Source organism: Chiloscyllium punctatum, chromosome 12 (assembly GCF_047496795.1).
Source record: "Chiloscyllium punctatum isolate Juve2018m chromosome 12, sChiPun1.3, whole genome shotgun sequence".
NCBI classification, from domain to species: domain Eukaryota; kingdom Metazoa; phylum Chordata; class Chondrichthyes; order Orectolobiformes; family Hemiscylliidae; genus Chiloscyllium; species Chiloscyllium punctatum.
In genome coordinates, this window is record NC_092750.1 from 10,808,403 (window position 1) to 10,830,580 (window position 22,178).

The 22,178-nt window shown below is 52.8% G+C and overlaps 18 non-coding genes across 18 annotated transcripts; all 18 read left to right on the forward strand.

Moving 5' to 3' along the window:
• Positions 1–368: 368 nt before the first annotated feature.
• trnaf-gaa (transfer RNA phenylalanine (anticodon GAA)) lies at positions 369–441 on the forward strand. The gene has a single exon. It is a non-coding gene; the product is annotated as a tRNA-Phe (tRNA).
• A 1,183-nt stretch (positions 442–1,624) lies between these two features.
• Positions 1,625–1,697, forward strand: trnaf-gaa (transfer RNA phenylalanine (anticodon GAA)). Its single transcript has one exon. It is a non-coding gene; the product is annotated as a tRNA-Phe (tRNA).
• Positions 1,698–2,880: 1,183 nt separating this feature from the next.
• trnaf-gaa (transfer RNA phenylalanine (anticodon GAA)) lies at positions 2,881–2,953 on the forward strand. The gene has a single exon. It is a non-coding gene; the product is annotated as a tRNA-Phe (tRNA).
• Positions 2,954–4,136: 1,183 nt separating this feature from the next.
• trnaf-gaa (transfer RNA phenylalanine (anticodon GAA)) lies at positions 4,137–4,209 on the forward strand. The gene has a single exon. It is a non-coding gene; the product is annotated as a tRNA-Phe (tRNA).
• Positions 4,210–5,392: 1,183 nt separating this feature from the next.
• Positions 5,393–5,465, forward strand: trnaf-gaa (transfer RNA phenylalanine (anticodon GAA)). The gene has a single exon. It is a non-coding gene; the product is annotated as a tRNA-Phe (tRNA).
• Positions 5,466–6,648: 1,183 nt separating this feature from the next.
• Positions 6,649–6,721, forward strand: trnaf-gaa (transfer RNA phenylalanine (anticodon GAA)). Its single transcript has one exon. It is a non-coding gene; the product is annotated as a tRNA-Phe (tRNA).
• A 1,183-nt stretch (positions 6,722–7,904) lies between these two features.
• On the forward strand, positions 7,905–7,977 carry trnaf-gaa (transfer RNA phenylalanine (anticodon GAA)). Its single transcript has one exon. It is a non-coding gene; the product is annotated as a tRNA-Phe (tRNA).
• A 1,183-nt stretch (positions 7,978–9,160) lies between these two features.
• trnaf-gaa (transfer RNA phenylalanine (anticodon GAA)) lies at positions 9,161–9,233 on the forward strand. Its single transcript has one exon. It is a non-coding gene; the product is annotated as a tRNA-Phe (tRNA).
• Positions 9,234–10,416: 1,183 nt separating this feature from the next.
• trnaf-gaa (transfer RNA phenylalanine (anticodon GAA)) lies at positions 10,417–10,489 on the forward strand. The gene has a single exon. It is a non-coding gene; the product is annotated as a tRNA-Phe (tRNA).
• A 1,183-nt stretch (positions 10,490–11,672) lies between these two features.
• On the forward strand, positions 11,673–11,745 carry trnaf-gaa (transfer RNA phenylalanine (anticodon GAA)). Its single transcript has one exon. It is a non-coding gene; the product is annotated as a tRNA-Phe (tRNA).
• A 1,183-nt stretch (positions 11,746–12,928) lies between these two features.
• Positions 12,929–13,001, forward strand: trnaf-gaa (transfer RNA phenylalanine (anticodon GAA)). Its single transcript has one exon. It is a non-coding gene; the product is annotated as a tRNA-Phe (tRNA).
• A 1,183-nt stretch (positions 13,002–14,184) lies between these two features.
• On the forward strand, positions 14,185–14,257 carry trnaf-gaa (transfer RNA phenylalanine (anticodon GAA)). Its single transcript has one exon. It is a non-coding gene; the product is annotated as a tRNA-Phe (tRNA).
• Positions 14,258–15,440: 1,183 nt separating this feature from the next.
• On the forward strand, positions 15,441–15,513 carry trnaf-gaa (transfer RNA phenylalanine (anticodon GAA)). The gene has a single exon. It is a non-coding gene; the product is annotated as a tRNA-Phe (tRNA).
• Positions 15,514–16,696: 1,183 nt separating this feature from the next.
• Positions 16,697–16,769, forward strand: trnaf-gaa (transfer RNA phenylalanine (anticodon GAA)). Its single transcript has one exon. It is a non-coding gene; the product is annotated as a tRNA-Phe (tRNA).
• A 1,183-nt stretch (positions 16,770–17,952) lies between these two features.
• On the forward strand, positions 17,953–18,025 carry trnaf-gaa (transfer RNA phenylalanine (anticodon GAA)). Its single transcript has one exon. It is a non-coding gene; the product is annotated as a tRNA-Phe (tRNA).
• Positions 18,026–19,208: 1,183 nt separating this feature from the next.
• Positions 19,209–19,281, forward strand: trnaf-gaa (transfer RNA phenylalanine (anticodon GAA)). The gene has a single exon. It is a non-coding gene; the product is annotated as a tRNA-Phe (tRNA).
• Positions 19,282–20,464: 1,183 nt separating this feature from the next.
• On the forward strand, positions 20,465–20,537 carry trnaf-gaa (transfer RNA phenylalanine (anticodon GAA)). The gene has a single exon. It is a non-coding gene; the product is annotated as a tRNA-Phe (tRNA).
• A 1,183-nt stretch (positions 20,538–21,720) lies between these two features.
• trnaf-gaa (transfer RNA phenylalanine (anticodon GAA)) lies at positions 21,721–21,793 on the forward strand. Its single transcript has one exon. It is a non-coding gene; the product is annotated as a tRNA-Phe (tRNA).
• Positions 21,794–22,178: the final 385 nt, after the last annotated feature.

Here is a 22,178-nt window from a genome sequence, read left to right on the forward strand (position 1 = left end):
CGTGCAGCAGTTCGAGAGCTAGAGGAGAGATGGGGTGAAGCTGGCGAGAGATGTTGACGGTGAACGGAGCACGACGTGGAACTTGTCGAGGACTGGAGTGACCAGTTCCTGGTTGTGCATTCGACGAGCGAGTCGACCAGAGCCAAGCTGTCAACTTCAGAAATGATTGTGCAGAATCAACGACAGTGTCGATATAGACGGCATAAAGAGGCAGCGGCTGAAGCCAACTGTCCGGCGAGAAAACAGGCTGGGAAATTTTGCCGGAAGGAGTCGATGTCGTGAGGAGATTTGGAACAAAAACGCAGGGCAAATCCCAAGTGAATGTGGCGGCGAGCAAAGTGCTGCAGCGTGCCGAACTGGCTGCAGCTGCCGAAATAGCTCAGTTGGGTAAGCGTTAGACTGAAGATCTAAAGGTCCCCGGTTCAATCCTGGGTTTCGGCAGGTGCAGAGTCGCTCGCGCGCTCCGTCCTTCGTTTAACTGCGACGGAGGCGAGTGAATGAAGGTGAAGCTCTGCACCTGGTCTTGCTGGCGCGAGGGTGGTTTGCATTGCCTCTCACCCTCCTCCTGCAGCCATTCGATGCCTTTTGCTTCCAGTCTCATGGCACATTTCTTCTGATTGGCTGCGTAAGGAGCATTCCAAAACAGTCAAATAATCAAATCGACAAACCCTCAATCCTGCACCAATTCCAATTCTCCGACTCTTCATTGACCAACATCTGCGAACGCACAAAACACTCTTTGAGTCAGCGACGCGTCCATGCTGGCCTTTGCACTCTCTCTCTCTCTATCAAACACTCCCTCGCTCGTAAGCTTGCTGACGGCCAGCTGTTCCAGCTTGCAAAAACCGGTGATCCCTGATCGCAATGGAAAAGTTGCAGGAGAGACGCTGACATGCGCATGGCCGCCTGACTTTAGGTTGATTTGAGCGTTCCAGAGGCGCGCCTTGGGAAATCGCTTTGGACTGTACCTTGTTTTCGACACAAGCGGTCACTTCAGAAGTGATTGTGCAGAATGACGATGGAAAAGTATTCACAAACAGAGTCGGTGGTGTAAACAGGCAGTGACTTACATGCCGCTTTGGAGATGGTTGCGGAGAACTTGGGAATCCTCAAGCCTGCAGAGTAAGAACTGATGGTTTTCACAGTGGACGGACTGAAGCCGGAGCAGAGGCGATGAGTTCAAATTGTTCCGGTGCGTCGGCTCGCTCGCAAAGCAGCTTAGACCGATACTGACCGTTTGCAGACGGATGGCATCACGTGCAGCAGTTCGAGAGCTAGAGGAGAGATGGGGTGAAGCTGGCGAGAGATGTTGACGGTGAACGGAGCACGACGTGGAACTTGTCGAGGACTGGAGTGACCAGTTCCTGGTTGTGCATTCGACGAGCGAGTCGACCAGAGCCAAGCTGTCAACTTCAGAAATGATGGTGCAGAATCAACGACAGTGTCGATATAGACGGCATAAAGAGGCAGCGGCTGAAGCCAACTGTCCGGCGAGAAAACAGGCTGGGAAATTTTGCCGGAAGGAGTCGATGTCGTGAGGAGATTTGGAACAAAAACGCAGGGCAAATCCCAAGTGAATGTGGCAGCGAGCAAAGTGCTGCAGCGTGCCGAGCTGGCTGCAGCTGCCGAAATAGCTCAGTTGGGTAAGCGTTAGACTGAAGATCTAAAGGTCCCCGGTTCAATCCCGGGTTTCGGCAGGTGCAGAGTCGCTCGCGCGCTCCGTCCTTCGTTTAACTGCGACGGAGGCGAGTGAATGAAGGTGAAGCTCTGCACCTGGTCTTGCTGGCGCGAGGGTGGTTTGCATTGCCTCTCACCCTCCTCCTGCAGCCATTCGATGCCTTTTGCTTCCAGTCTCATGGCACATTTCTTCTGATTGGCTGCGTAAGGAGCATTCCAAAACAGTCAAATAATCAAATCGACAAACCCTCAATCCTGCACCAATTCCAATTCTCCGACTCTTCATTGACCAACATCTGCGAACGCACAAAACACTCTTTGAGTCAGCGACGCGTCCATGCTGGCCTTTGCACTCTCTCTCTCTCTATCAAACACTCCCTCGCTCGTAAGCTTGCTGACGGCCAGCTGTTCCAGCTTGCAAAAACCGGTGATCCCTGATCGCAATGGAAAAGTTGCAGGAGAGACGCTGACATGCGCATGGCCGCCTGACTTTAGGTTGATTTGAGCGTTCCAGAGGCGCGCCTTGGGAAATCGCTTTGGACTGTACCTTGTTTTCGACACAAGCGGTCACTTCAGAAGTGATTGTGCAGAATGACGATGGAAAAGTATTCACAAACAGAGTCGGTGGTGTAAACAGGCAGTGACTTACATGCCGCTTTGGAGATGGTTGCGGAGAACTTGGGAATCCTCAAGCCTGCAGAGTAAGAACTGATGGTTTTCACAGTGGACGGACTGAAGCCGGAGCAGAGGCGATGAGTTCAAATTGTTCCGGTGCGTCGGCTCGCTCGCAAAGCAGCTTAGACCGATACTGACCGTTTGCAGACGGATGGCATCACGTGCAGCAGTTCGAGAGCTAGAGGAGAGATGGGGTGAAGCTGGCGAGAGATGTTGACGGTGAACGGAGCACGACGTGGAACTTGTCGAGGACTGGAGTGACCAGTTCCTGGTTGTGCATTCGACGAGCGAGTCGACCAGAGCCAAGCTGTCAACTTCAGAAATGATTGTGCAGAATCAACGACAGTGTCGATATAGACGGCATAAAGAGGCAGCGGCTGAAGCCAACTGTCCGGCGAGAAAACAGGCTGGGAAATTTTGCCGGAAGGAGTCGATGTCGTGAGGAGATTTGGAACAAAAACGCAGGGCAAATCCCAAGTGAATGTGGCGGCGAGCAAAGTGCTGCAGCGTGCCGAGCTGGCTGCAGCTGCCGAAATAGCTCAGTTGGGTAAGCGTTAGACTGAAGATCTAAAGGTCCCCGGTTCAATCCTGGGTTTCGGCAGGTGCAGAGTCGCTCGCGCGCTCCGTCCTTCGTTTAACTGCGACGGAGGCGAGTGAATGAAGGTGGAGCTCTGCACCTGGTCTTGCTGGCGCGAGGGTGGTTTGCATTGCCTCTCACCCTCCTCCTGCAGCCATTCGATGCCTTTTGCTTCCAGTCTCATGGCACATTTCTTCTGATTGGCTGCGTAAGGAGCATTCCAAAACAGTCAAATAATCAAATCGACAAACCCTCAATCCTGCACCAATTCCAATTCTCCGACTCTTCATTGACCAACATCTGCGAACGCACAAAACACTCTTTGAGTCAGCGACGCGTCCATGCTGGCCTTTGCACTCTCTCTCTCTCTATCAAACACTCCCTCGCTCGTAAGCTTGCTGACGGCCAGCTGTTCCAGCTTGCAAAAACCGGTGATCCCTGATCGCAATGGAAAAGTTGCAGGAGAGACGCTGACATGCGCATGGCCGCCTGACTTTAGGTTGATTTGAGCGTTCCAGAGGCGCGCCTTGGGAAATCGCTTTGGACTGTTCCTTGTTTTCGACACAAGCGGTCACTTCAGAAGTGATTGTGCAGAATGACGATGGAAAAGTATTCACAAACAGAGTCGGTGGTGTAAACAGGCAGTGACTTACATGCCGCTTTGGAGATGGTTGCGGAGAACTTGGGAATCCTCAAGCCTGCAGAGTAAGAACTGATGGTTTTCACAGTGGACGGACTGAAGCCGGAGCAGAGGCGATGAGTTCAAATTGTTCCGGTGCGTCGGCTCGCTCGCAAAGCAGCTTAGACCGATACTGACCGTTTGCAGACGGATGGCATCACGTGCAGCAGTTCGAGAGCTAGAGGAGAGATGGGGTGAAGCTGGCGAGAGATGTTGACGGTGAACGGAGCACGACGTGGAACTTGTCGAGGACTGGAGGGACCAGTTCCTGGTTGTGCATTCGACGAGCGAGTCGACCAGAGCCAAGCTGTCAACTTCAGAAATGATGGTGCAGAATCAACGACAGTGTCGATATAGACGGCATAAAGAGGCAGCGGCTGAAGCCAACTGTCCGGCGAGAAAACAGGCTGGGAAATTTTGCCGGAAGGAGTCGATGTCGTGAGGAGATTTGGAACAAAAACGCAGGGCAAATCCCAAGTGAATGTGGCGGCGAGCAAAGTGCTGCAGCGTGCCGAACTGGCTGCAGCTGCCGAAATAGCTCAGTTGGGTAAGCGTTAGACTGAAGATCTAAAGGTCCCCGGTTCAATCCCGGGTTTCGGCAGGTGCAGAGTCGCTCGCGCGCTCCGTCCTTCGTTTAACTGCGACGGAGGCGAGTGAATGAAGGTGAAGCTCTGCACCTGGTCTTGCTGGCGCGAGGGTGGTTTGCATTGCCTCTCACCCTCCTCCTGCAGCCATTCGATGCCTTTTGCTTCCAGTCTCATGGCACATTTCTTCTGATTGGCTGCGTAAGGAGCATTCCAAAACAGTCAAATAATCAAATCGACAAACCCTCAATCCTGCACCAATTCCAATTCTCCGACTCTTCATTGACCAACATCTGCGAACGCACAAAACACTCTTTGAGTCAGCGACGCGTCCATGCTGGCCTTTGCACTCTCTCTCTCTCTATCAAACACTCCCTCGCTCGTAAGCTTGCTGACGGCCAGCTGTTCCAGCTTGCAAAAACCGGTGATCCCTGATCGCAATGGAAAAGTTGCAGGAGAGACGCTGACATGCGCATGGCCGCCTGACTTTAGGTTGATTTGAGCGTTCCAGAGGCGCGCCTTGGGAAATCGCTTTGGACTGTTCCTTGTTTTCGACACAAGCGGTCACTTCAGAAGTGATTGTGCAGAATGACGATGGAAAAGTATTCACAAACAGAGTCGGTGGTGTAAACAGGCAGTGACTTACATGCCGCTTTGGAGATGGTTGCGGAGAACTTGGGAATCCTCAAGCCTGCAGAGTAAGAACTGATGGTTTTCACAGTGGACGGACTGAAGCCGGAGCAGAGGCGATGAGTTCAAATTGTTCCGGTGCGTCGGCTCGCTCGCAAAGCAGCTTAGACCGATACTGACCGTTTGCAGACGGATGGCATCACGTGCAGCAGTTCGAGAGCTAGAGGAGAGATGGGGTGAAGCTGGCGAGAGATGTTGACGGTGAACGGAGCACGACGTGGAACTTGTCGAGGACTGGAGGGACCAGTTCCTGGTTGTGCATTCGACGAGCGAGTCGACCAGAGCCAAGCTGTCAACTTCAGAAATGATGGTGCAGAATCAACGACAGTGTCGATATAGACGGCATAAAGAGGCAGCGGCTGAAGCCAACTGTCCGGCGAGAAAACAGGCTGGGAAATTTTGCCGGAAGGAGTCGATGTCGTGAGGAGATTTGGAACAAAAACGCAGGGCAAATCCCAAGTGAATGTGGCGGCGAGCAAAGTGCTGCAGCGTGCCGAACTGGCTGTAGCTGCCGAAATAGCTCAGTTGGGTAAGCGTTAGACTGAAGATCTAAAGGTCCCCGGTTCAATCCTGGGTTTCGGCAGGTGCAGAGTCGCTCGCGCGCTCCGTCCTTCGTTTAACTGCGACGGAGGCGAGTGAATGAAGGTGAAGCTCTGCACCTGGTCTTGCTGGCGCGAGGGTGGTTTGCATTGCCTCTCACCCTCCTCCTGCAGCCATTCGATGCCTTTTGCTTCCAGTCTCATGGCACATTTCTTCTGATTGGCTGCGTAAGGAGCATTCCAAAACAGTCAAATAATCAAATCGACAAACCCTCAATCCTGCACCAATTCCAATTCTCCGACTCTTCATTGACCAACATCTGCGAACGCACAAAACGCTCTTTGAGTCAGCGACGCGTCCATGCTGGCCTTTGCACTCTCTCTCTCTCTATCAAACACTCCCTCGCTCGTAAGCTTGCTGACGGCCAGCTGTTCCAGCTTGCAAAAACCGGTGATCCCTGATCGCAATGGAAAAGTTGCAGGAGAGACGCTGACATGCGCATGGCCGCCTGACTTTAGGTTGATTTGAGCGTTCCAGAGGCGCGCCTTGGGAAATCGCTTTGGACTGTACCTTGTTTTCGACACAAGCGGTCACTTCAGAAGTGATTGTGCAGAATGACGATGGAAAAGTATTCACAAACAGAGTCGGTGGTGTAAACAGGCAGTGACTTACATGCCGCTTTGGAGATGGTTGCGGAGAACTTGGGAATCCTCAAGCCTGCAGAGTAAGAACTGATGGTTTTCACAGTGGACGGACTGAAGCCGGAGCAGAGGCGATGAGTTCAAATTGTTCCGGTGCGTCGGCTCGCTCGCAAAGCAGCTTAGACCGATACTGACCGTTTGCAGACGGATGGCATCACGTGCAGCAGTTCGAGAGCTAGAGGAGAGATGGGGTGAAGCTGGCGAGAGATGTTGACGGTGAACGGAGCACGACGTGGAACTTGTCGAGGACTGGAGTGACCAGTTCCTGGTTGTGCATTCGACGAGCGAGTCGACCAGAGCCAAGCTGTCAACTTCAGAAATGATTGTGCAGAATCAACGACAGTGTCGATATAGACGGCATAAAGAGGCAGCGGCTGAAGCCAACTGTCCGGCGAGAAAACAGGCTGGGAAATTTTGCCGGAAGGAGTCGATGTCGTGAGGAGATTTGGAACAAAAACGCAGGGCAAATCCCAAGTGAATGTGGCGGCGAGCAAAGTGCTGCAGCGTGCCGAACTGGCTGCAGCTGCCGAAATAGCTCAGTTGGGTAAGCGTTAGACTGAAGATCTAAAGGTCCCCGGTTCAATCCTGGGTTTCGGCAGGTGCAGAGTCGCTCGCGCGCTCCGTCCTTCGTTTAACTGCGACGGAGGCGAGTGAATGAAGGTGAAGCTCTGCACCTGGTCTTGCTGGCGCGAGGGTGGTTTGCATTGCCTCTCACCCTCCTCCTGCAGCCATTCGATGCCTTTTGCTTCCAGTCTCATGGCACATTTCTTCTGATTGGCTGCGTAAGGAGCATTCCAAAACAGTCAAATAATCAAATCGACAAACCCTCAATCCTGCACCAATTCCAATTCTCCGACTCTTCATTGACCAACATCTGCGAACGCACAAAACACTCTTTGAGTCAGCGACGCGTCCATGCTGGCCTTTGCACTCTCTCTCTCTCTATCAAACACTCCCTCGCTCGTAAGCTTGCTGACGGCCAGCTGTTCCAGCTTGCAAAAACCGGTGATCCCTGATCGCAATGGAAAAGTTGCAGGAGAGACGCTGACATGCGCATGGCCGCCTGACTTTAGGTTGATTTGAGCGTTCCAGAGGCGCGCCTTGGGAAATCGCTTTGGACTGTACCTTGTTTTCGACACAAGCGGTCACTTCAGAAGTGATTGTGCAGAATGACGATGGAAAAGTATTCACAAACAGAGTCGGTGGTGTAAACAGGCAGTGACTTACATGCCGCTTTGGAGATGGTTGCGGAGAACTTGGGAATCCTCAAGCCTGCAGAGTAAGAACTGATGGTTTTCACAGTGGACGGACTGAAGCCGGAGCAGAGGCGATGAGTTCAAATTGTTCCGGTGCGTCGGCTCGCTCGCAAAGCAGCTTAGACCGATACTGACCGTTTGCAGACGGATGGCATCACGTGCAGCAGTTCGAGAGCTAGAGGAGAGATGGGGTGAAGCTGGCGAGAGATGTTGACGGTGAACGGAGCACGACGTGGAACTTGTCGAGGACTGGAGTGACCAGTTCCTGGTTGTGCATTCGACGAGCGAGTCGACCAGAGCCAAGCTGTCAACTTCAGAAATGATGGTGCAGAATCAACGACAGTGTCGATATAGACGGCATAAAGAGGCAGCGGCTGAAGCCAACTGTCCGGCGAGAAAACAGGCTGGGAAATTTTGCCGGAAGGAGTCGATGTCGTGAGGAGATTTGGAACAAAAACGCAGGGCAAATCCCAAGTGAATGTGGCAGCGAGCAAAGTGCTGCAGCGTGCCGAGCTGGCTGCAGCTGCCGAAATAGCTCAGTTGGGTAAGCGTTAGACTGAAGACCTAAAGGTCCCCGGTTCAATCCCGGGTTTCGGCAGGTGCAGAGTCGCTCGCGCGCTCCGTCCTTCGTTTAACTGCGACGGAGGCGAGTGAATGAAGGTGAAGCTCTGCACCTGGTCTTGCTGGCGCGAGGGTGGTTTGCATTGCCTCTCACCCTCCTCCTGCAGCCATTCGATGCCTTTTGCTTCCAGTCTCATGGCACATTTCTTCTGATTGGCTGCGTAAGGAGCATTCCAAAACAGTCAAATAATCAAATCGACAAACCCTCAATCCTGCACCAATTCCAATTCTCCGACTCTTCATTGACCAACATCTGCGAACGCACAAAACACTCTTTGAGTCAGCGACGCGTCCATGCTGGCCTTTGCACTCTCTCTCTCTCTATCAAACACTCCCTCGCTCGTAAGCTTGCTGACGGCCAGCTGTTCCAGCTTGCAAAAACCGGTGATCCCTGATCGCAATGGAAAAGTTGCAGGAGAGACGCTGACATGCGCATGGCCGCCTGACTTTAGGTTGATTTGAGCGTTCCAGAGGCGCGCCTTGGGAAATCGCTTTGGACTGTACCTTGTTTTCGACACAAGCGGTCACTTCAGAAGTGATTGTGCAGAATGACGATGGAAAAGTATTCACAAACAGAGTCGGTGGTGTAAACAGGCAGTGACTTACATGCCGCTTTGGAGATGGTTGCGGAGAACTTGGGAATCCTCAAGCCTGCAGAGTAAGAACTGATGGTTTTCACAGTGGACGGACTGAAGCCGGAGCAGAGGCGATGAGTTCAAATTGTTCCGGTGCGTCGGCTCGCTCGCAAAGCAGCTTAGACCGATACTGACCGTTTGCAGACGGATGGCATCACGTGCAGCAGTTCGAGAGCTAGAGGAGAGATGGGGTGAAGCTGGCGAGAGATGTTGACGGTGAACGGAGCACGACGTGGAACTTGTCGAGGACTGGAGTGACCAGTTCCTGGTTGTGCATTCGACGAGCGAGTCGACCAGAGCCAAGCTGTCAACTTCAGAAATGATTGTGCAGAATCAACGACAGTGTCGATATAGACGGCATAAAGAGGCAGCGGCTGAAGCCAACTGTCCGGCGAGAAAACAGGCTGGGAAATTTTGCCGGAAGGAGTCGATGTCGTGAGGAGATTTGGAACAAAAACGCAGGGCAAATCCCAAGTGAATGTGGCGGCGAGCAAAGTGCTGCAGTGTGCCGAACTGGCTGCAGCTGCCGAAATAGCTCAGTTGGGAGAGCGTTAGACTGAAGATCTAAAGGTCCCCGGTTCAATCCCGGGTTTCGGCAGGTGCAGAGTCGCTCGCGCGCTCCGTCCTTCGTTTAACTGCGACGGAGGCGAGTGAATGAAGGTGAAGCTCTGCACCTGGTCTTGCTGGCGCGAGGGTGGTTTGCATTGCCTCTCACCCTCCTCCTGCAGCCATTCGATGCCTTTTGCTTCCAGTCTCATGGCACATTTCTTCTGATTGGCTGCGTAAGGAGCATTCCAAAACAGTCAAATAATCAAATCGACAAACCCTCAATCCTGCACCAATTCCAATTCTCCGACTCTTCATTGACCAACATCTGCGAACGCACAAAACACTCTTTGAGTCAGCGACGCGTCCATGCTGGCCTTTGCACTCTCTCTCTCTCTATCAAACACTCCCTCGCTCGTAAGCTTGCTGACGGCCAGCTGTTCCAGCTTGCAAAAACCGGTGATCCCTGATCGCAATGGAAAAGTTGCAGGAGAGACGCTGACATGCGCATGGCCGCCTGACTTTAGGTTGATTTGAGCGTTCCAGAGGCGCGCCTTGGGAAATCGCTTTGGACTGTTCCTTGTTTTCGACACAAGCGGTCACTTCAGAAGTGATTGTGCAGAATGACGATGGAAAAGTATTCACAAACAGAGTCGGTGGTGTAAACAGGCAGTGACTTACATGCCGCTTTGGAGATGGTTGCGGAGAACTTGGGAATCCTCAAGCCTGCAGAGTAAGAACTGATGGTTTTCACAGTGGACGGACTGAAGCCGGAGCAGAGGCGATGAGTTCAAATTGTTCCGGTGCGTCGGCTCGCTCGCAAAGCAGCTTAGACCGATACTGACCGTTTGCAGACGGATGGCATCACGTGCAGCAGTTCGAGAGCTAGAGGAGAGATGGGGTGAAGCTGGCGAGAGATGTTGACGGTGAACGGAGCACGACGTGGAACTTGTCGAGGACTGGAGGGACCAGTTCCTGGTTGTGCATTCGACGAGCGAGTCGACCAGAGCCAAGCTGTCAACTTCAGAAATGATGGTGCAGAATCAACGACAGTGTCGATATAGACGGCATAAAGAGGCAGCGGCTGAAGCCAACTGTCCGGCGAGAAAACAGGCTGGGAAATTTTGCCGGAAGGAGTCGATGTCGTGAGGAGATTTGGAACAAAAACGCAGGGCAAATCCCAAGTGAATGTGGCGGCGAGCAAAGTGCTGCAGCGTGCCGAACTGGCTGCAGCTGCCGAAATAGCTCAGTTGGGAGAGCGTTAGACTGAAGATCTAAAGGTCCCCGGTTCAATCCCGGGTTTCGGCAGGTGCAGAGTCGCTCGCGCGCTCCGTCCTTCGTTTAACTGCGACGGAGGCGAGTGAATGAAGGTGAAGCTCTGCACCTGGTCTTGCTGGCGCGAGGGTGGTTTGCATTGCCTCTCACCCTCCTCCTGCAGCCATTCGATGCCTTTTGCTTCCAGTCTCATGGCACATTTCTTCTGATTGGCTGCGTAAGGAGCATTCCAAAACAGTCAAATAATCAAATCGACAAACCCTCAATCCTGCACCAATTCCAATTCTCCGACTCTTCATTGACCAACATCTGCGAACGCACAAAACACTCTTTGAGTCAGCGACGCGTCCATGCTGGCCTTTGCACTCTCTCTCTCTCTATCAAACACTCCCTCGCTCGTAAGCTTGCTGACGGCCAGCTGTTCCAGCTTGCAAAAACCGGTGATCCCTGATCGCAATGGAAAAGTTGCAGGAGAGACGCTGACATGCGCATGGCCGCCTGACTTTAGGTTGATTTGAGCGTTCCAGAGGCGCGCCTTGGGAAATCGCTTTGGACTGTACCTTGTTTTCGACACAAGCGGTCACTTCAGAAGTGATTGTGCAGAATGACGATGGAAAAGTATTCACAAACAGAGTCGGTGGTGTAAACAGGCAGTGACTTACATGCCGCTTTGGAGATGGTTGCGGAGAACTTGGGAATCCTCAAGCCTGCAGAGTAAGAACTGATGGTTTTCACAGTGGACGGACTGAAGCCGGAGCAGAGGCGATGAGTTCAAATTGTTCCGGTGCGTCGGCTCGCTCGCAAAGCAGCTTAGACCGATACTGACCGTTTGCAGACGGATGGCATCACGTGCAGCAGTTCGAGAGCTAGAGGAGAGATGGGGTGAAGCTGGCGAGAGATGTTGACGGTGAACGGAGCACGACGTGGAACTTGTCGAGGACTGGAGGGACCAGTTCCTGGTTGTGCATTCGACGAGCGAGTCGACCAGAGCCAAGCTGTCAACTTCAGAAATGATGGTGCAGAATCAACGACAGTGTCGATATAGACGGCATAAAGAGGCAGCGGCTGAAGCCAACTGTCCGGCGAGAAAACAGGCTGGGAAATTTTGCCGGAAGGAGTCGATGTCGTGAGGAGATTTGGAACAAAAACGCAGGGCAAATCCCAAGTGAATGTGGCGGCGAGCAAAGTGCTGCAGCGTGCCGAGCTGGCTGCAGCTGCCGAAATAGCTCAGTTGGGAGAGCGTTAGACTGAAGATCTAAAGGTCCCCGGTTCAATCCCGGGTTTCGGCAGGTGCAGAGTCGCTCGCGCGCTCCGTCCTTCGTTTAACTGCGACGGAGGCGAGTGAATGAAGGTGAAGCTCTGCACCTGGTCTTGCTGGCGCGAGGGTGGTTTGCATTGCCTCTCACCCTCCTCCTGCAGCCATTCGATGCCTTTTGCTTCCAGTCTCATGGCACATTTCTTCTGATTGGCTGCGTAAGGAGCATTCCAAAACAGTCAAATAATCAAATCGACAAACCCTCAATCCTGCACCAATTCCAATTCTCCGACTCTTCATTGACCAACATCTGCGAACGCACAAAACACTCTTTGAGTCAGCGACGCGTCCATGCTGGCCTTTGCACTCTCTCTCTCTCTATCAAACACTCCCTCGCTCGTAAGCTTGCTGACGGCCAGCTGTTCCAGCTTGCAAAAACCGGTGATCCCTGATCGCAATGGAAAAGTTGCAGGAGAGACGCTGACATGCGCATGGCCGCCTGACTTTAGGTTGATTTGAGCGTTCCAGAGGCGCGCCTTGGGAAATCGCTTTGGACTGTACCTTGTTTTCGACACAAGCGGTCACTTCAGAAGTGATTGTGCAGAATGACGATGGAAAAGTATTCACAAACAGAGTCGGTGGTGTAAACAGGCAGTGACTTACATGCCGCTTTGGAGATGGTTGCGGAGAACTTGGGAATCCTCAAGCCTGCAGAGTAAGAACTGATGGTTTTCACAGTGGACGGACTGAAGCCGGAGCAGAGGCGATGAGTTCAAATTGTTCCGGTGCGTCGGCTCGCTCGCAAAGCAGCTTAGACCGATACTGACCGTTTGCAGACGGATGGCATCACGTGCAGCAGTTCGAGAGCTAGAGGAGAGATGGGGTGAAGCTGGCGAGAGATGTTGACGGTGAACGGAGCACGACGTGGAACTTGTCGAGGACTGGAGTGACCAGTTCCTGGTTGTGCATTCGACGAGCGAGTCGACCAGAGCCAAGCTGTCAACTTCAGAAATGATGGTGCAGAATCAACGACAGTGTCGATATAGACGGCATAAAGAGGCAGCGGCTGAAGCCAACTGTCCGGCGAGAAAACAGGCTGGGAAATTTTGCCGGAAGGAGTCGATGTCGTGAGGAGATTTGGAACAAAAACGCAGGGCAAATCCCAAGTGAATGTGGCAGCGAGCAAAGTGCTGCAGCGTGCCGAGCTGGCTGCAGCTGCTGAAATAGCTCAGTTGGGTAAGCGTTAGACTGAAGATCTAAAGGTCCCCGGTTCAATCCCGGGTTTCGGCAGGTGCAGAGTCGCTCGCGCGCTCCGTCCTTCGTTTAACTGCGACGGAGGCGAGTGAATGAAGGTGAAGCTCTGCACCTGGTCTTGCTGGCGCGAGGGTGGTTTGCATTGCCTCTCACCCTCCTCCTGTAGCCATTCGATGCCTTTTGCTTCCAGTCTCATGGCACATTTCTTCTGATTGGCTGCGTAAGGAGCATTCCAAAACAGTCAAATAATCAAATCGACAAACCCTCAATCCTGCACCAATTCCAATTCTCCGACTCTTCATTGACCAACATCTGCGAACGCACAAAACACTCTTTGAGTCAGCGACGCGTCCATGCTGGCCTTTGCACTCTCTCTCTCTCTATCAAACACTCCCTCGCTCGTAAGCTTGCTGACGGCCAGCTGTTCCAGCTTGCAAAAACCGGTGATCCCTGATCGCAATGGAAAAGTTGCAGGAGAGACGCTGACATGCGCATGGCCGCCTGACTTTAGGTTGATTTGAGCGTTCCAGAGGCGCGCCTTGGGAAATCGCTTTGGACTGTACCTTGTTTTCGACACAAGCGGTCACTTCAGAAGTGATTGTGCAGAATGACGATGGAAAAGTATTCACAAACAGAGTCGGTGGTGTAAACAGGCAGTGACTTACATGCCGCTTTGGAGATGGTTGCGGAGAACTTGGGAATCCTCAAGCCTGCAGAGTAAGAACTGATGGTTTTCACAGTGGACGGACTGAAGCCGGAGCAGAGGCGATGAGTTCAAATTGTTCCGGTGCGTCGGCTCGCTCGCAAAGCAGCTTAGACCGATACTGACCGTTTGCAGACGGATGGCATCACGTGCAGCAGTTCGAGAGCTAGAGGAGAGATGGGGTGAAGCTGGCGAGAGATGTTGACGGTGAACGGAGCACGACGTGGAACTTGTCGAGGACTGGAGTGACCAGTTCCTGGTTGTGCATTCGACGAGCGAGTCGACCAGAGCCAAGCTGTCAACTTCAGAAATGATTGTGCAGAATCAACGACAGTGTCGATATAGACGGCATAAAGAGGCAGCGGCTGAAGCCAACTGTCCGGCGAGAAAACAGGCTGGGAAATTTTGCCGGAAGGAGTCGATGTCGTGAGGAGATTTGGAACAAAAACGCAGGGCAAATCCCAAGTGAATGTGGCGGCGAGCAAAGTGCTGCAGTGTGCCGAACTGGCTGCAGCTGCCGAAATAGCTCAGTTGGGAGAGCGTTAGACTGAAGATCTAAAGGTCCCCGGTTCAATCCCGGGTTTCGGCAGGTGCAGAGTCGCTCGCGCGCTCCGTCCTTCGTTTAACTGCGACGGAGGCGAGTGAATGAAGGTGAAGCTCTGCACCTGGTCTTGCTGGCGCGAGGGTGGTTTGCATTGCCTCTCACCCTCCTCCTGCAGCCATTCGATGCCTTTTGCTTCCAGTCTCATGGCACATTTCTTCTGATTGGCTGCGTAAGGAGCATTCCAAAACAGTCAAATAATCAAATCGACAAACCCTCAATCCTGCACCAATTCCAATTCTCCGACTCTTCATTGACCAACATCTGCGAACGCACAAAACACTCTTTGAGTCAGCGACGCGTCCATGCTGGCCTTTGCACTCTCTCTCTCTCTATCAAACACTCCCTCGCTCGTAAGCTTGCTGACGGCCAGCTGTTCCAGCTTGCAAAAACCGGTGATCCCTGATCGCAATGGAAAAGTTGCAGGAGAGACGCTGACATGCGCATGGCCGCCTGACTTTAGGTTGATTTGAGCGTTCCAGAGGCGCGCCTTGGGAAATCGCTTTGGACTGTTCCTTGTTTTCGACACAAGCGGTCACTTCAGAAGTGATTGTGCAGAATGACGATGGAAAAGTATTCACAAACAGAGTCGGTGGTGTAAACAGGCAGTGACTTACATGCCGCTTTGGAGATGGTTGCGGAGAACTTGGGAATCCTCAAGCCTGCAGAGTAAGAACTGATGGTTTTCACAGTGGACGGACTGAAGCCGGAGCAGAGGCGATGAGTTCAAATTGTTCCGGTGCGTCGGCTCGCTCGCAAAGCAGCTTAGACCGATACTGACCGTTTGCAGACGGATGGCATCACGTGCAGCAGTTCGAGAGCTAGAGGAGAGATGGGGTGAAGCTGGCGAGAGATGTTGACGGTGAACGGAGCACGACGTGGAACTTGTCGAGGACTGGAGTGACCAGTTCCTGGTTGTGCATTCGACGAGCGAGTCGACCAGAGCCAAGCTGTCAACTTCAGAAATGATTGTGCAGAATCAACGACAGTGTCGATATAGACGGCATAAAGAGGCAGCGGCTGAAGCCAACTGTCCGGCGAGAAAACAGGCTGGGAAATTTTGCCGGAAGGAGTCGATGTCGTGAGGAGATTTGGAACAAAAACGCAGGGCAAATCCCAAGTGAATGTGGCGGCGAGCAAAGTGCTGCAGCGTGCCGAACTGGCTGCAGCTGCTGAAATAGCTCAGTTGGGTAAGCGTTAGACTGAAGATCTAAAGGTCCCCGGTTCAATCCTGGGTTTCGGCAGGTGCAGAGTCGCTCGCGCGCTCCGTCCTTCGTTTAACTGCGACGGAGGCGAGTGAATGAAGGTGAAGCTCTGCACCTGGTCTTGCTGGCGCGAGGGTGGTTTGCATTGCCTCTCACCCTCCTCCTGCAGCCATTCGATGCCTTTTGCTTCCAGTCTCATGGCACATTTCTTCTGATTGGCTGCGTAAGGAGCATTCCAAAACAGTCAAATAATCAAATCGACAAACCCTCAATCCTGCACCAATTCCAATTCTCCGACTCTTCATTGACCAACATCTGCGAACGCACAAAACACTCTTTGAGTCAGCGACGCGTCCATGCTGGCCTTTGCACTCTCTCTCTCTCTATCAAACACTCCCTCGCTCGTAAGCTTGCTGACGGCCAGCTGTTCCAGCTTGCAAAAACCGGTGATCCCTGATCGCAATGGAAAAGTTGCAGGAGAGACGCTGACATGCGCATGGCCGCCTGACTTTAGGTTGATTTGAGCGTTCCAGAGGCGCGCCTTGGGAAATCGCTTTGGACTGTACCTTGTTTTCGACACAAGCGGTCACTTCAGAAGTGATTGTGCAGAATGACGATGGAAAAGTATTCACAAACAGAGTCGGTGGTGTAAACAGGCAGTGACTTACATGCCGCTTTGGAGATGGTTGCGGAGAACTTGGGAATCCTCAAGCCTGCAGAGTAAGAACTGATGGTTTTCACAGTGGACGGACTGAAGCCGGAGCAGAGGCGATGAGTTCAAATTGTTCCGGTGCGTCGGCTCGCTCGCAAAGCAGCTTAGACCGATACTGACCGTTTGCAGACGGATGGCATCACGTGCAGCAGTTCGAGAGCTAGAGGAGAGATGGGGTGAAGCTGGCGAGAGATGTTGACGGTGAACGGAGCACGACGTGGAACTTGTCGAGGACTGGAGGGACCAGTTCCTGGTTGTGCATTCGACGAGCGAGTCGACCAGAGCCAAGCTGTCAACTTCAGAAATGATGGTGCAGAATCAACGACAGTGTCGATATAGACGGCATAAAGAGGCAGCGGCTGAAGCCAACTGTCCGGCGAGAAAACAGGCTGGGAAATTTTGCCGGAAGGAGTCGATGTCGTGAGGAGATTTGGAACAAAAACGCAGGGCAAATCCCAAGTGAATGTGGCGGCGAGCAAAGTGCTGCAGCGTGCCGAGCTGGCTGCAGCTGCCGAAATAGCTCAGTTGGGAGAGCGTTAGACTGAAGATCTAAAGGTCCCCGGTTCAATCCCGGGTTTCGGCAGGTGCAGAGTCGCTCGCGCGCTCCGTCCTTCGTTTAACTGCGACGGAGGCGAGTGAATGAAGGTGAAGCTCTGCACCTGGTCTTGCTGGCGCGAGGGTGGTTTGCATTGCCTCTCACCCTCCTCCTGCAGCCATTCGATGCCTTTTGCTTCCAGTCTCATGGCACATTTCTTCTGATTGGCTGCGTAAGGAGCATTCCAAAACAGTCAAATAATCAAATCGACAAACCCTCAATCCTGCACCAATTCCAATTCTCCGACTCTTCATTGACCAACATCTGCGAACGCACAAAACACTCTTTGAGTCAGCGACGCGTCCATGCTGGCCTTTGCACTCTCTCTCTCTCTATCAAACACTCCCTCGCTCGTAAGCTTGCTGACGGCCAGCTGTTCCAGCTTGCAAAAACCGGTGATCCCTGATCGCAATGGAAAAGTTGCAGGAGAGACGCTGACATGCGCATGGCCGCCTGACTTTAGGTTGATTTGAGCGTTCCAGAGGCGCGCCTTGGGAAATCGCTTTGGACTGTTCCTTGTTTTCGACACAAGCGGTCACTTCAGAAGTGATTGTGCAGAATGACGATGGAAAAGTATTCACAAACAGAGTCGGTGGTGTAAACAGGCAGTGACTTACATGCCGCTTTGGAGATGGTTGCGGAGAACTTGGGAATCCTCAAGCCTGCAGAGTAAGAACTGATGGTTTTCACAGTGGACGGACTGAAGCCGGAGCAGAGGCGATGAGTTCAAATTGTTCCGGTGCGTCGGCTCGCTCGCAAAGCAGCTTAGACCGATACTGACCGTTTGCAGACGGATGGCATCACGTGCAGCAGTTCGAGAGCTAGAGGAGAGATGGGGTGAAGCTGGCGAGAGATGTTGACGGTGAACGGAGCACGACGTGGAACTTGTCGAGGACTGGAGGGACCAGTTCCTGGTTGTGCATTCGACGAGCGAGTCGACCAGAGCCAAGCTGTCAACTTCAGAAATGATGGTGCAGAATCAACGACAGTGTCGATATAGACGGCATAAAGAGGCAGCGGCTGAAGCCAACTGTCCGGCGAGAAAACAGGCTGGGAAATTTTGCCGGAAGGAGTCGATGTCGTGAGGAGATTTGGAACAAAAACGCAGGGCAAATCCCAAGTGAATGTGGCGGCGAGCAAAGTGCTGCAGCGTGCCGAGCGGGCTGCAGCCGCCGAAATAGCTCAGTTGGGAGAGCGTTAGACTGAAGATCTAAAGGTCCCCGGTTCAATCCCGGGTTTCGGCAGGTGCAGAGTCGCTCGCGCGCTCCGTCCTTCGTTTAACTGCGACGGAGGCGAGTGAATGAAGGTGAAGCTCTGCACCTGGTCTTGCTGGCGCGAGGGTGGTTTGCATTGCCTCTCACCCTCCTCCTGCAGCCATTCGATGCCTTTTGCTTCCAGTCTCATGGCACATTTCTTCTGATTGGCTGCGTAAGGAGCATTCCAAAACAGTCAAATAATCAAATCGACAAACCCTCAATCCTGCACCAATTCCAATTCTCCGACTCTTCATTGACCAACATCTGCGAACGCACAAAACACTCTTTGAGTCAGCGACGCGTCCATGCTGGCCTTTGCACTCTCTCTCTCTCTATCAAACACTCCCTCGCTCGTAAGCTTGCTGACGGCCAGCTGTTCCAGCTTGCAAAAACCGGTGATCCCTGATCGCAATGGAAAAGTTGCAGGAGAGACGCTGACATGCGCATGGCCGCCTGACTTTAGGTTGATTTGAGCGTTCCAGAGGCGCGCCTTGGGAAATCGCTTTGGACTGTTCCTTGTTTTCGACACAAGCGGTCACTTCAGAAGTGATTGTGCAGAATGACGATGGAAAAGTATTCACAAACAGAGTCGGTGGTGTAAACAGGCAGTGACTTACATGCCGCTTTGGAGATGGTTGCGGAGAACTTGGGAATCCTCAAGCCTGCAGAGTAAGAACTGATGGTTTTCACAGTGGACGGACTGAAGCCGGAGCAGAGGCGATGAGTTCAAATTGTTCCGGTGCGTCGGCTCGCTCGCAAAGCAGCTTAGACCGATACTGACCGTTTGCAGACGGATGGCATCACGTGCAGCAGTTCGAGAGCTAGAGGAGAGATGGGGTGAAGCTGGCGAGAGATGTTGACGGTGAACGGAGCACGACGTGGAACTTGTCGAGGACTGGAGGGACCAGTTCCTGGTTGTGCATTCGACGAGCGAGTCGACCAGAGCCAAGCTGTCAACTTCAGAAATGATGGTGCAGAATCAACGACAGTGTCGATATAGACGGCATAAAGAGGCAGCGGCTGAAGCCAACTGTCCGGCGAGAAAACAGGCTGGGAAATTTTGCCGGAAGGAGTCGATGTCGTGAGGAGATTTGGAACAAAAACGCAGGGCAAATCCCAAGTGAATGTGGCGGCGAGCAAAGTGCTGCAGCGTGCCGAGCGGGCTGCAGCTGCCGAAATAGCTCAGTTGGGAGAGCGTTAGACTGAAGATCTAAAGGTCCCCGGTTCAATCCCGGGTTTCGGCAGGTGCAGAGTCGCTCGCGCGCTCCGTCCTTCGTTTAACTGCGACGGAGGCGAGTGAATGAAGGTGAAGCTCTGCACCTGGTCTTGCTGGCGCGAGGGTGGTTTGCATTGCCTCTCACCCTCCTCCTGCAGCCATTCGATGCCTTTTGCTTCCAGTCTCATGGCACATTTCTTCTGATTGGCTGCGTAAGGAGCATTCCAAAACAGTCAAATAATCAAATCGACAAACCCTCAATCCTGCACCAATTCCAATTCTCCGACTCTTCATTGACCAACATCTGCGAACGCACAAAACACTCTTTGAGTCAGCGACGCGTCCATGCTGGCCTTTGCACTCTCTCTCTCTCTATCAAACACTCCCTCGCTCGTAAGCTTGCTGACGGCCAGCTGTTCCAGCTTGCAAAAACCGGTGATCCCTGATCGCAATGGAAAAGTTGCAGGAGAGACGCTGACATGCGCATGGCCGCCTGACTTTAGGTTGATTTGAGCGTTCCAGAGGCGCGCCTTGGGAAATCGCTTTGGACTGTACCTTGTTTTCGACACAAGCGGTCACTTCAGAAGTGATTGTGCAGAATGACGATGGAAAAGTATTCACAAACAGAGTCGGTGGTGTAAACAGGCAGTGACTTACATGCCGCTTTGGAGATGGTTGCGGAGAACTTGGGAATCCTCAAGCCTGCAGAGTAAGAACTGATGGTTTTCACAGTGGACGGACTGAAGCCGGAGCAGAGGCGATGAGTTCAAATTGTTCCGGTGCGTCGGCTCGCTCGCAAAGCAGCTTAGACCGATACTGACCGTTTGCAGACGGATGGCATCACGTGCAGCAGTTCGAGAGCTAGAGGAGAGATGGGGTGAAGCTGGCGAGAGATGTTGACGGTGAACGGAGCACGACGTGGAACTTGTCGAGGACTGGAGTGACCAGTTCCTGGTTGTGCATTCGACGAGCGAGTCGACCAGAGCCAAGCTGTCAACTTCAGAAATGATTGTGCAGAATCAACGACAGTGTCGATATAGACGGCATAAAGAGGCAGCGGCTGAAGCCAACTGTCCGGCGAGAAAACAGGCTGGGAAATTTTGCCGGAAGGAGTCGATGTCGTGAGGAGATTTGGAACAAAAACGCAGGGCAAATCCCAAGTGAATGTGGCGGCGAGCAAAGTGCTGCAGCGTGCCGAACTGGCTGCAGCTGCCGAAATAGCTCAGTTGGGAGAGCGTTAGACTGAAGATCTAAAGGTCCCCGGTTCAATCTCGGGTTTCGGCAGGTGCAGAGTCGCTCGAGCGCTCCGTCCTTCGTTTAACTGCGACGGAGGCGAGTGAATGAAGGTGAAGCTCTGCACCTGGTCTTGCTGGCGCGAGGGTGGTTTGCATTGCCTCTCACCCTTCTCCTGCAGCCATTCGATGCCTTTTGCTTCCAGTCTCATGGCACATTTCTTCTGATTGGCTGCGTAAGGAGCATTCCAAAACAGTCAAATAATCAAATCGACAAACCCTCAATCCTGCACCAATTCCAATTCTCCGACTCTTCATTGACCAACATCTGCGAACGCACAAAACACTCTTTGAGTCAGCGACGCGTCCATGCTGGCCTTTGCACTCTCTCTCTCTCTATCAAACACTCCCTCGCTCGTAAGCTTGCTGACGGCCAGCTGTTCCAGCTTGCAAAAACCGGTGATCCCTGATCGCAATGGAAAAGTTGCAGGAGAGACGCTGACATGCGCATGGCCGCCTGACTTTAGGTTGATTTGAGCGTTCCAGAGGCGCGCCTTGGGAAATCGCTTTGGACTGTTCCTTGTTTTCGACACAAGCGGTCACTTCAGAAGTGATTGTGCAGAATGACGATGGAAAAGTATTCACAAACAGAGTCGGTGGTGTAAACAGGCAGTGACTTACATGCCGCTTTGGAGATGGTTGCGGAGAACTTGGGAATCCTCAAGCCTGCAGAGTAAGAACTGATGGTTTTCACAGTGGACGGACTGAAGCCGGAGCAGAGGCGATGAGTTCAAATTGTTCCGGTGCGTCGGCTCGCTCGCAAAGCAGCTTAGACCGATACTGACCGTTTGCAGACGGATGGCATCACGTGCAGCAGTTCGAGAGCTAGAGGAGAGATGGGGTGAAGCTGGCGAGAGATGTTGACGGTGAACGGAGCACGACGTGGAACTTGTCGAGGACTGGAGGGACCAGTTCCTGGTTGTGCATTCGACGAGCGAGTCGACCAGAGCCAAGCTGTCAACTTCAGAAATGATGGTGCAGAATCAACGACAGTGTCGATATAGACGGCATAAAGAGGCAGCGGCTGAAGCCAACTGTCCGGCGAGAAAACAGGCTGGGAAATTTTGCCGGAAGGAGTCGATGTCGTGAGGAGATTTGGAACAAAAACGCAGGGCAAATCCCAAGTGAATGTGGCGGCGAGCAAAGTGCTGCAGCGTGCCGAACTGGCTGCAGCTGCCGAAATAGCTCAGTTGGGAGAGCGTTAGACTGAAGATCTAAAGGTCCCCGGTTCAATCTCGGGTTTCGGCAGGTGCAGAGTCGCTCGAGCGCTCCGTCCTTCGTTTAACTGCGACGGAGGCGAGTGAATGAAGGTGAAGCTCTGCACCTGGTCTTGCTGGCGCGAGGGTGGTTTGCATTGCCTCTCACCCTTCTCCTGCAGCCATTCGATGCCTTTTGCTTCCAGTCTCATGGCACATTTCTTCTGATTGGCTGCGTAAGGAGCATTCCAAAACAGTCAAATAATCAAATCGACAAACCCTCAATCCTGCACCAATTCCAATTCTCCGACTCTTCATTGACCAACATCTGCGAACGCACAAAACACTCTTTGAGTCAGCGACGCGTCCATGCTGGCCTTTGCACTCTCTCTCTCTCTATCAAACACTCCCTCGCTCGTAAGCTTGCTGACGGCCAG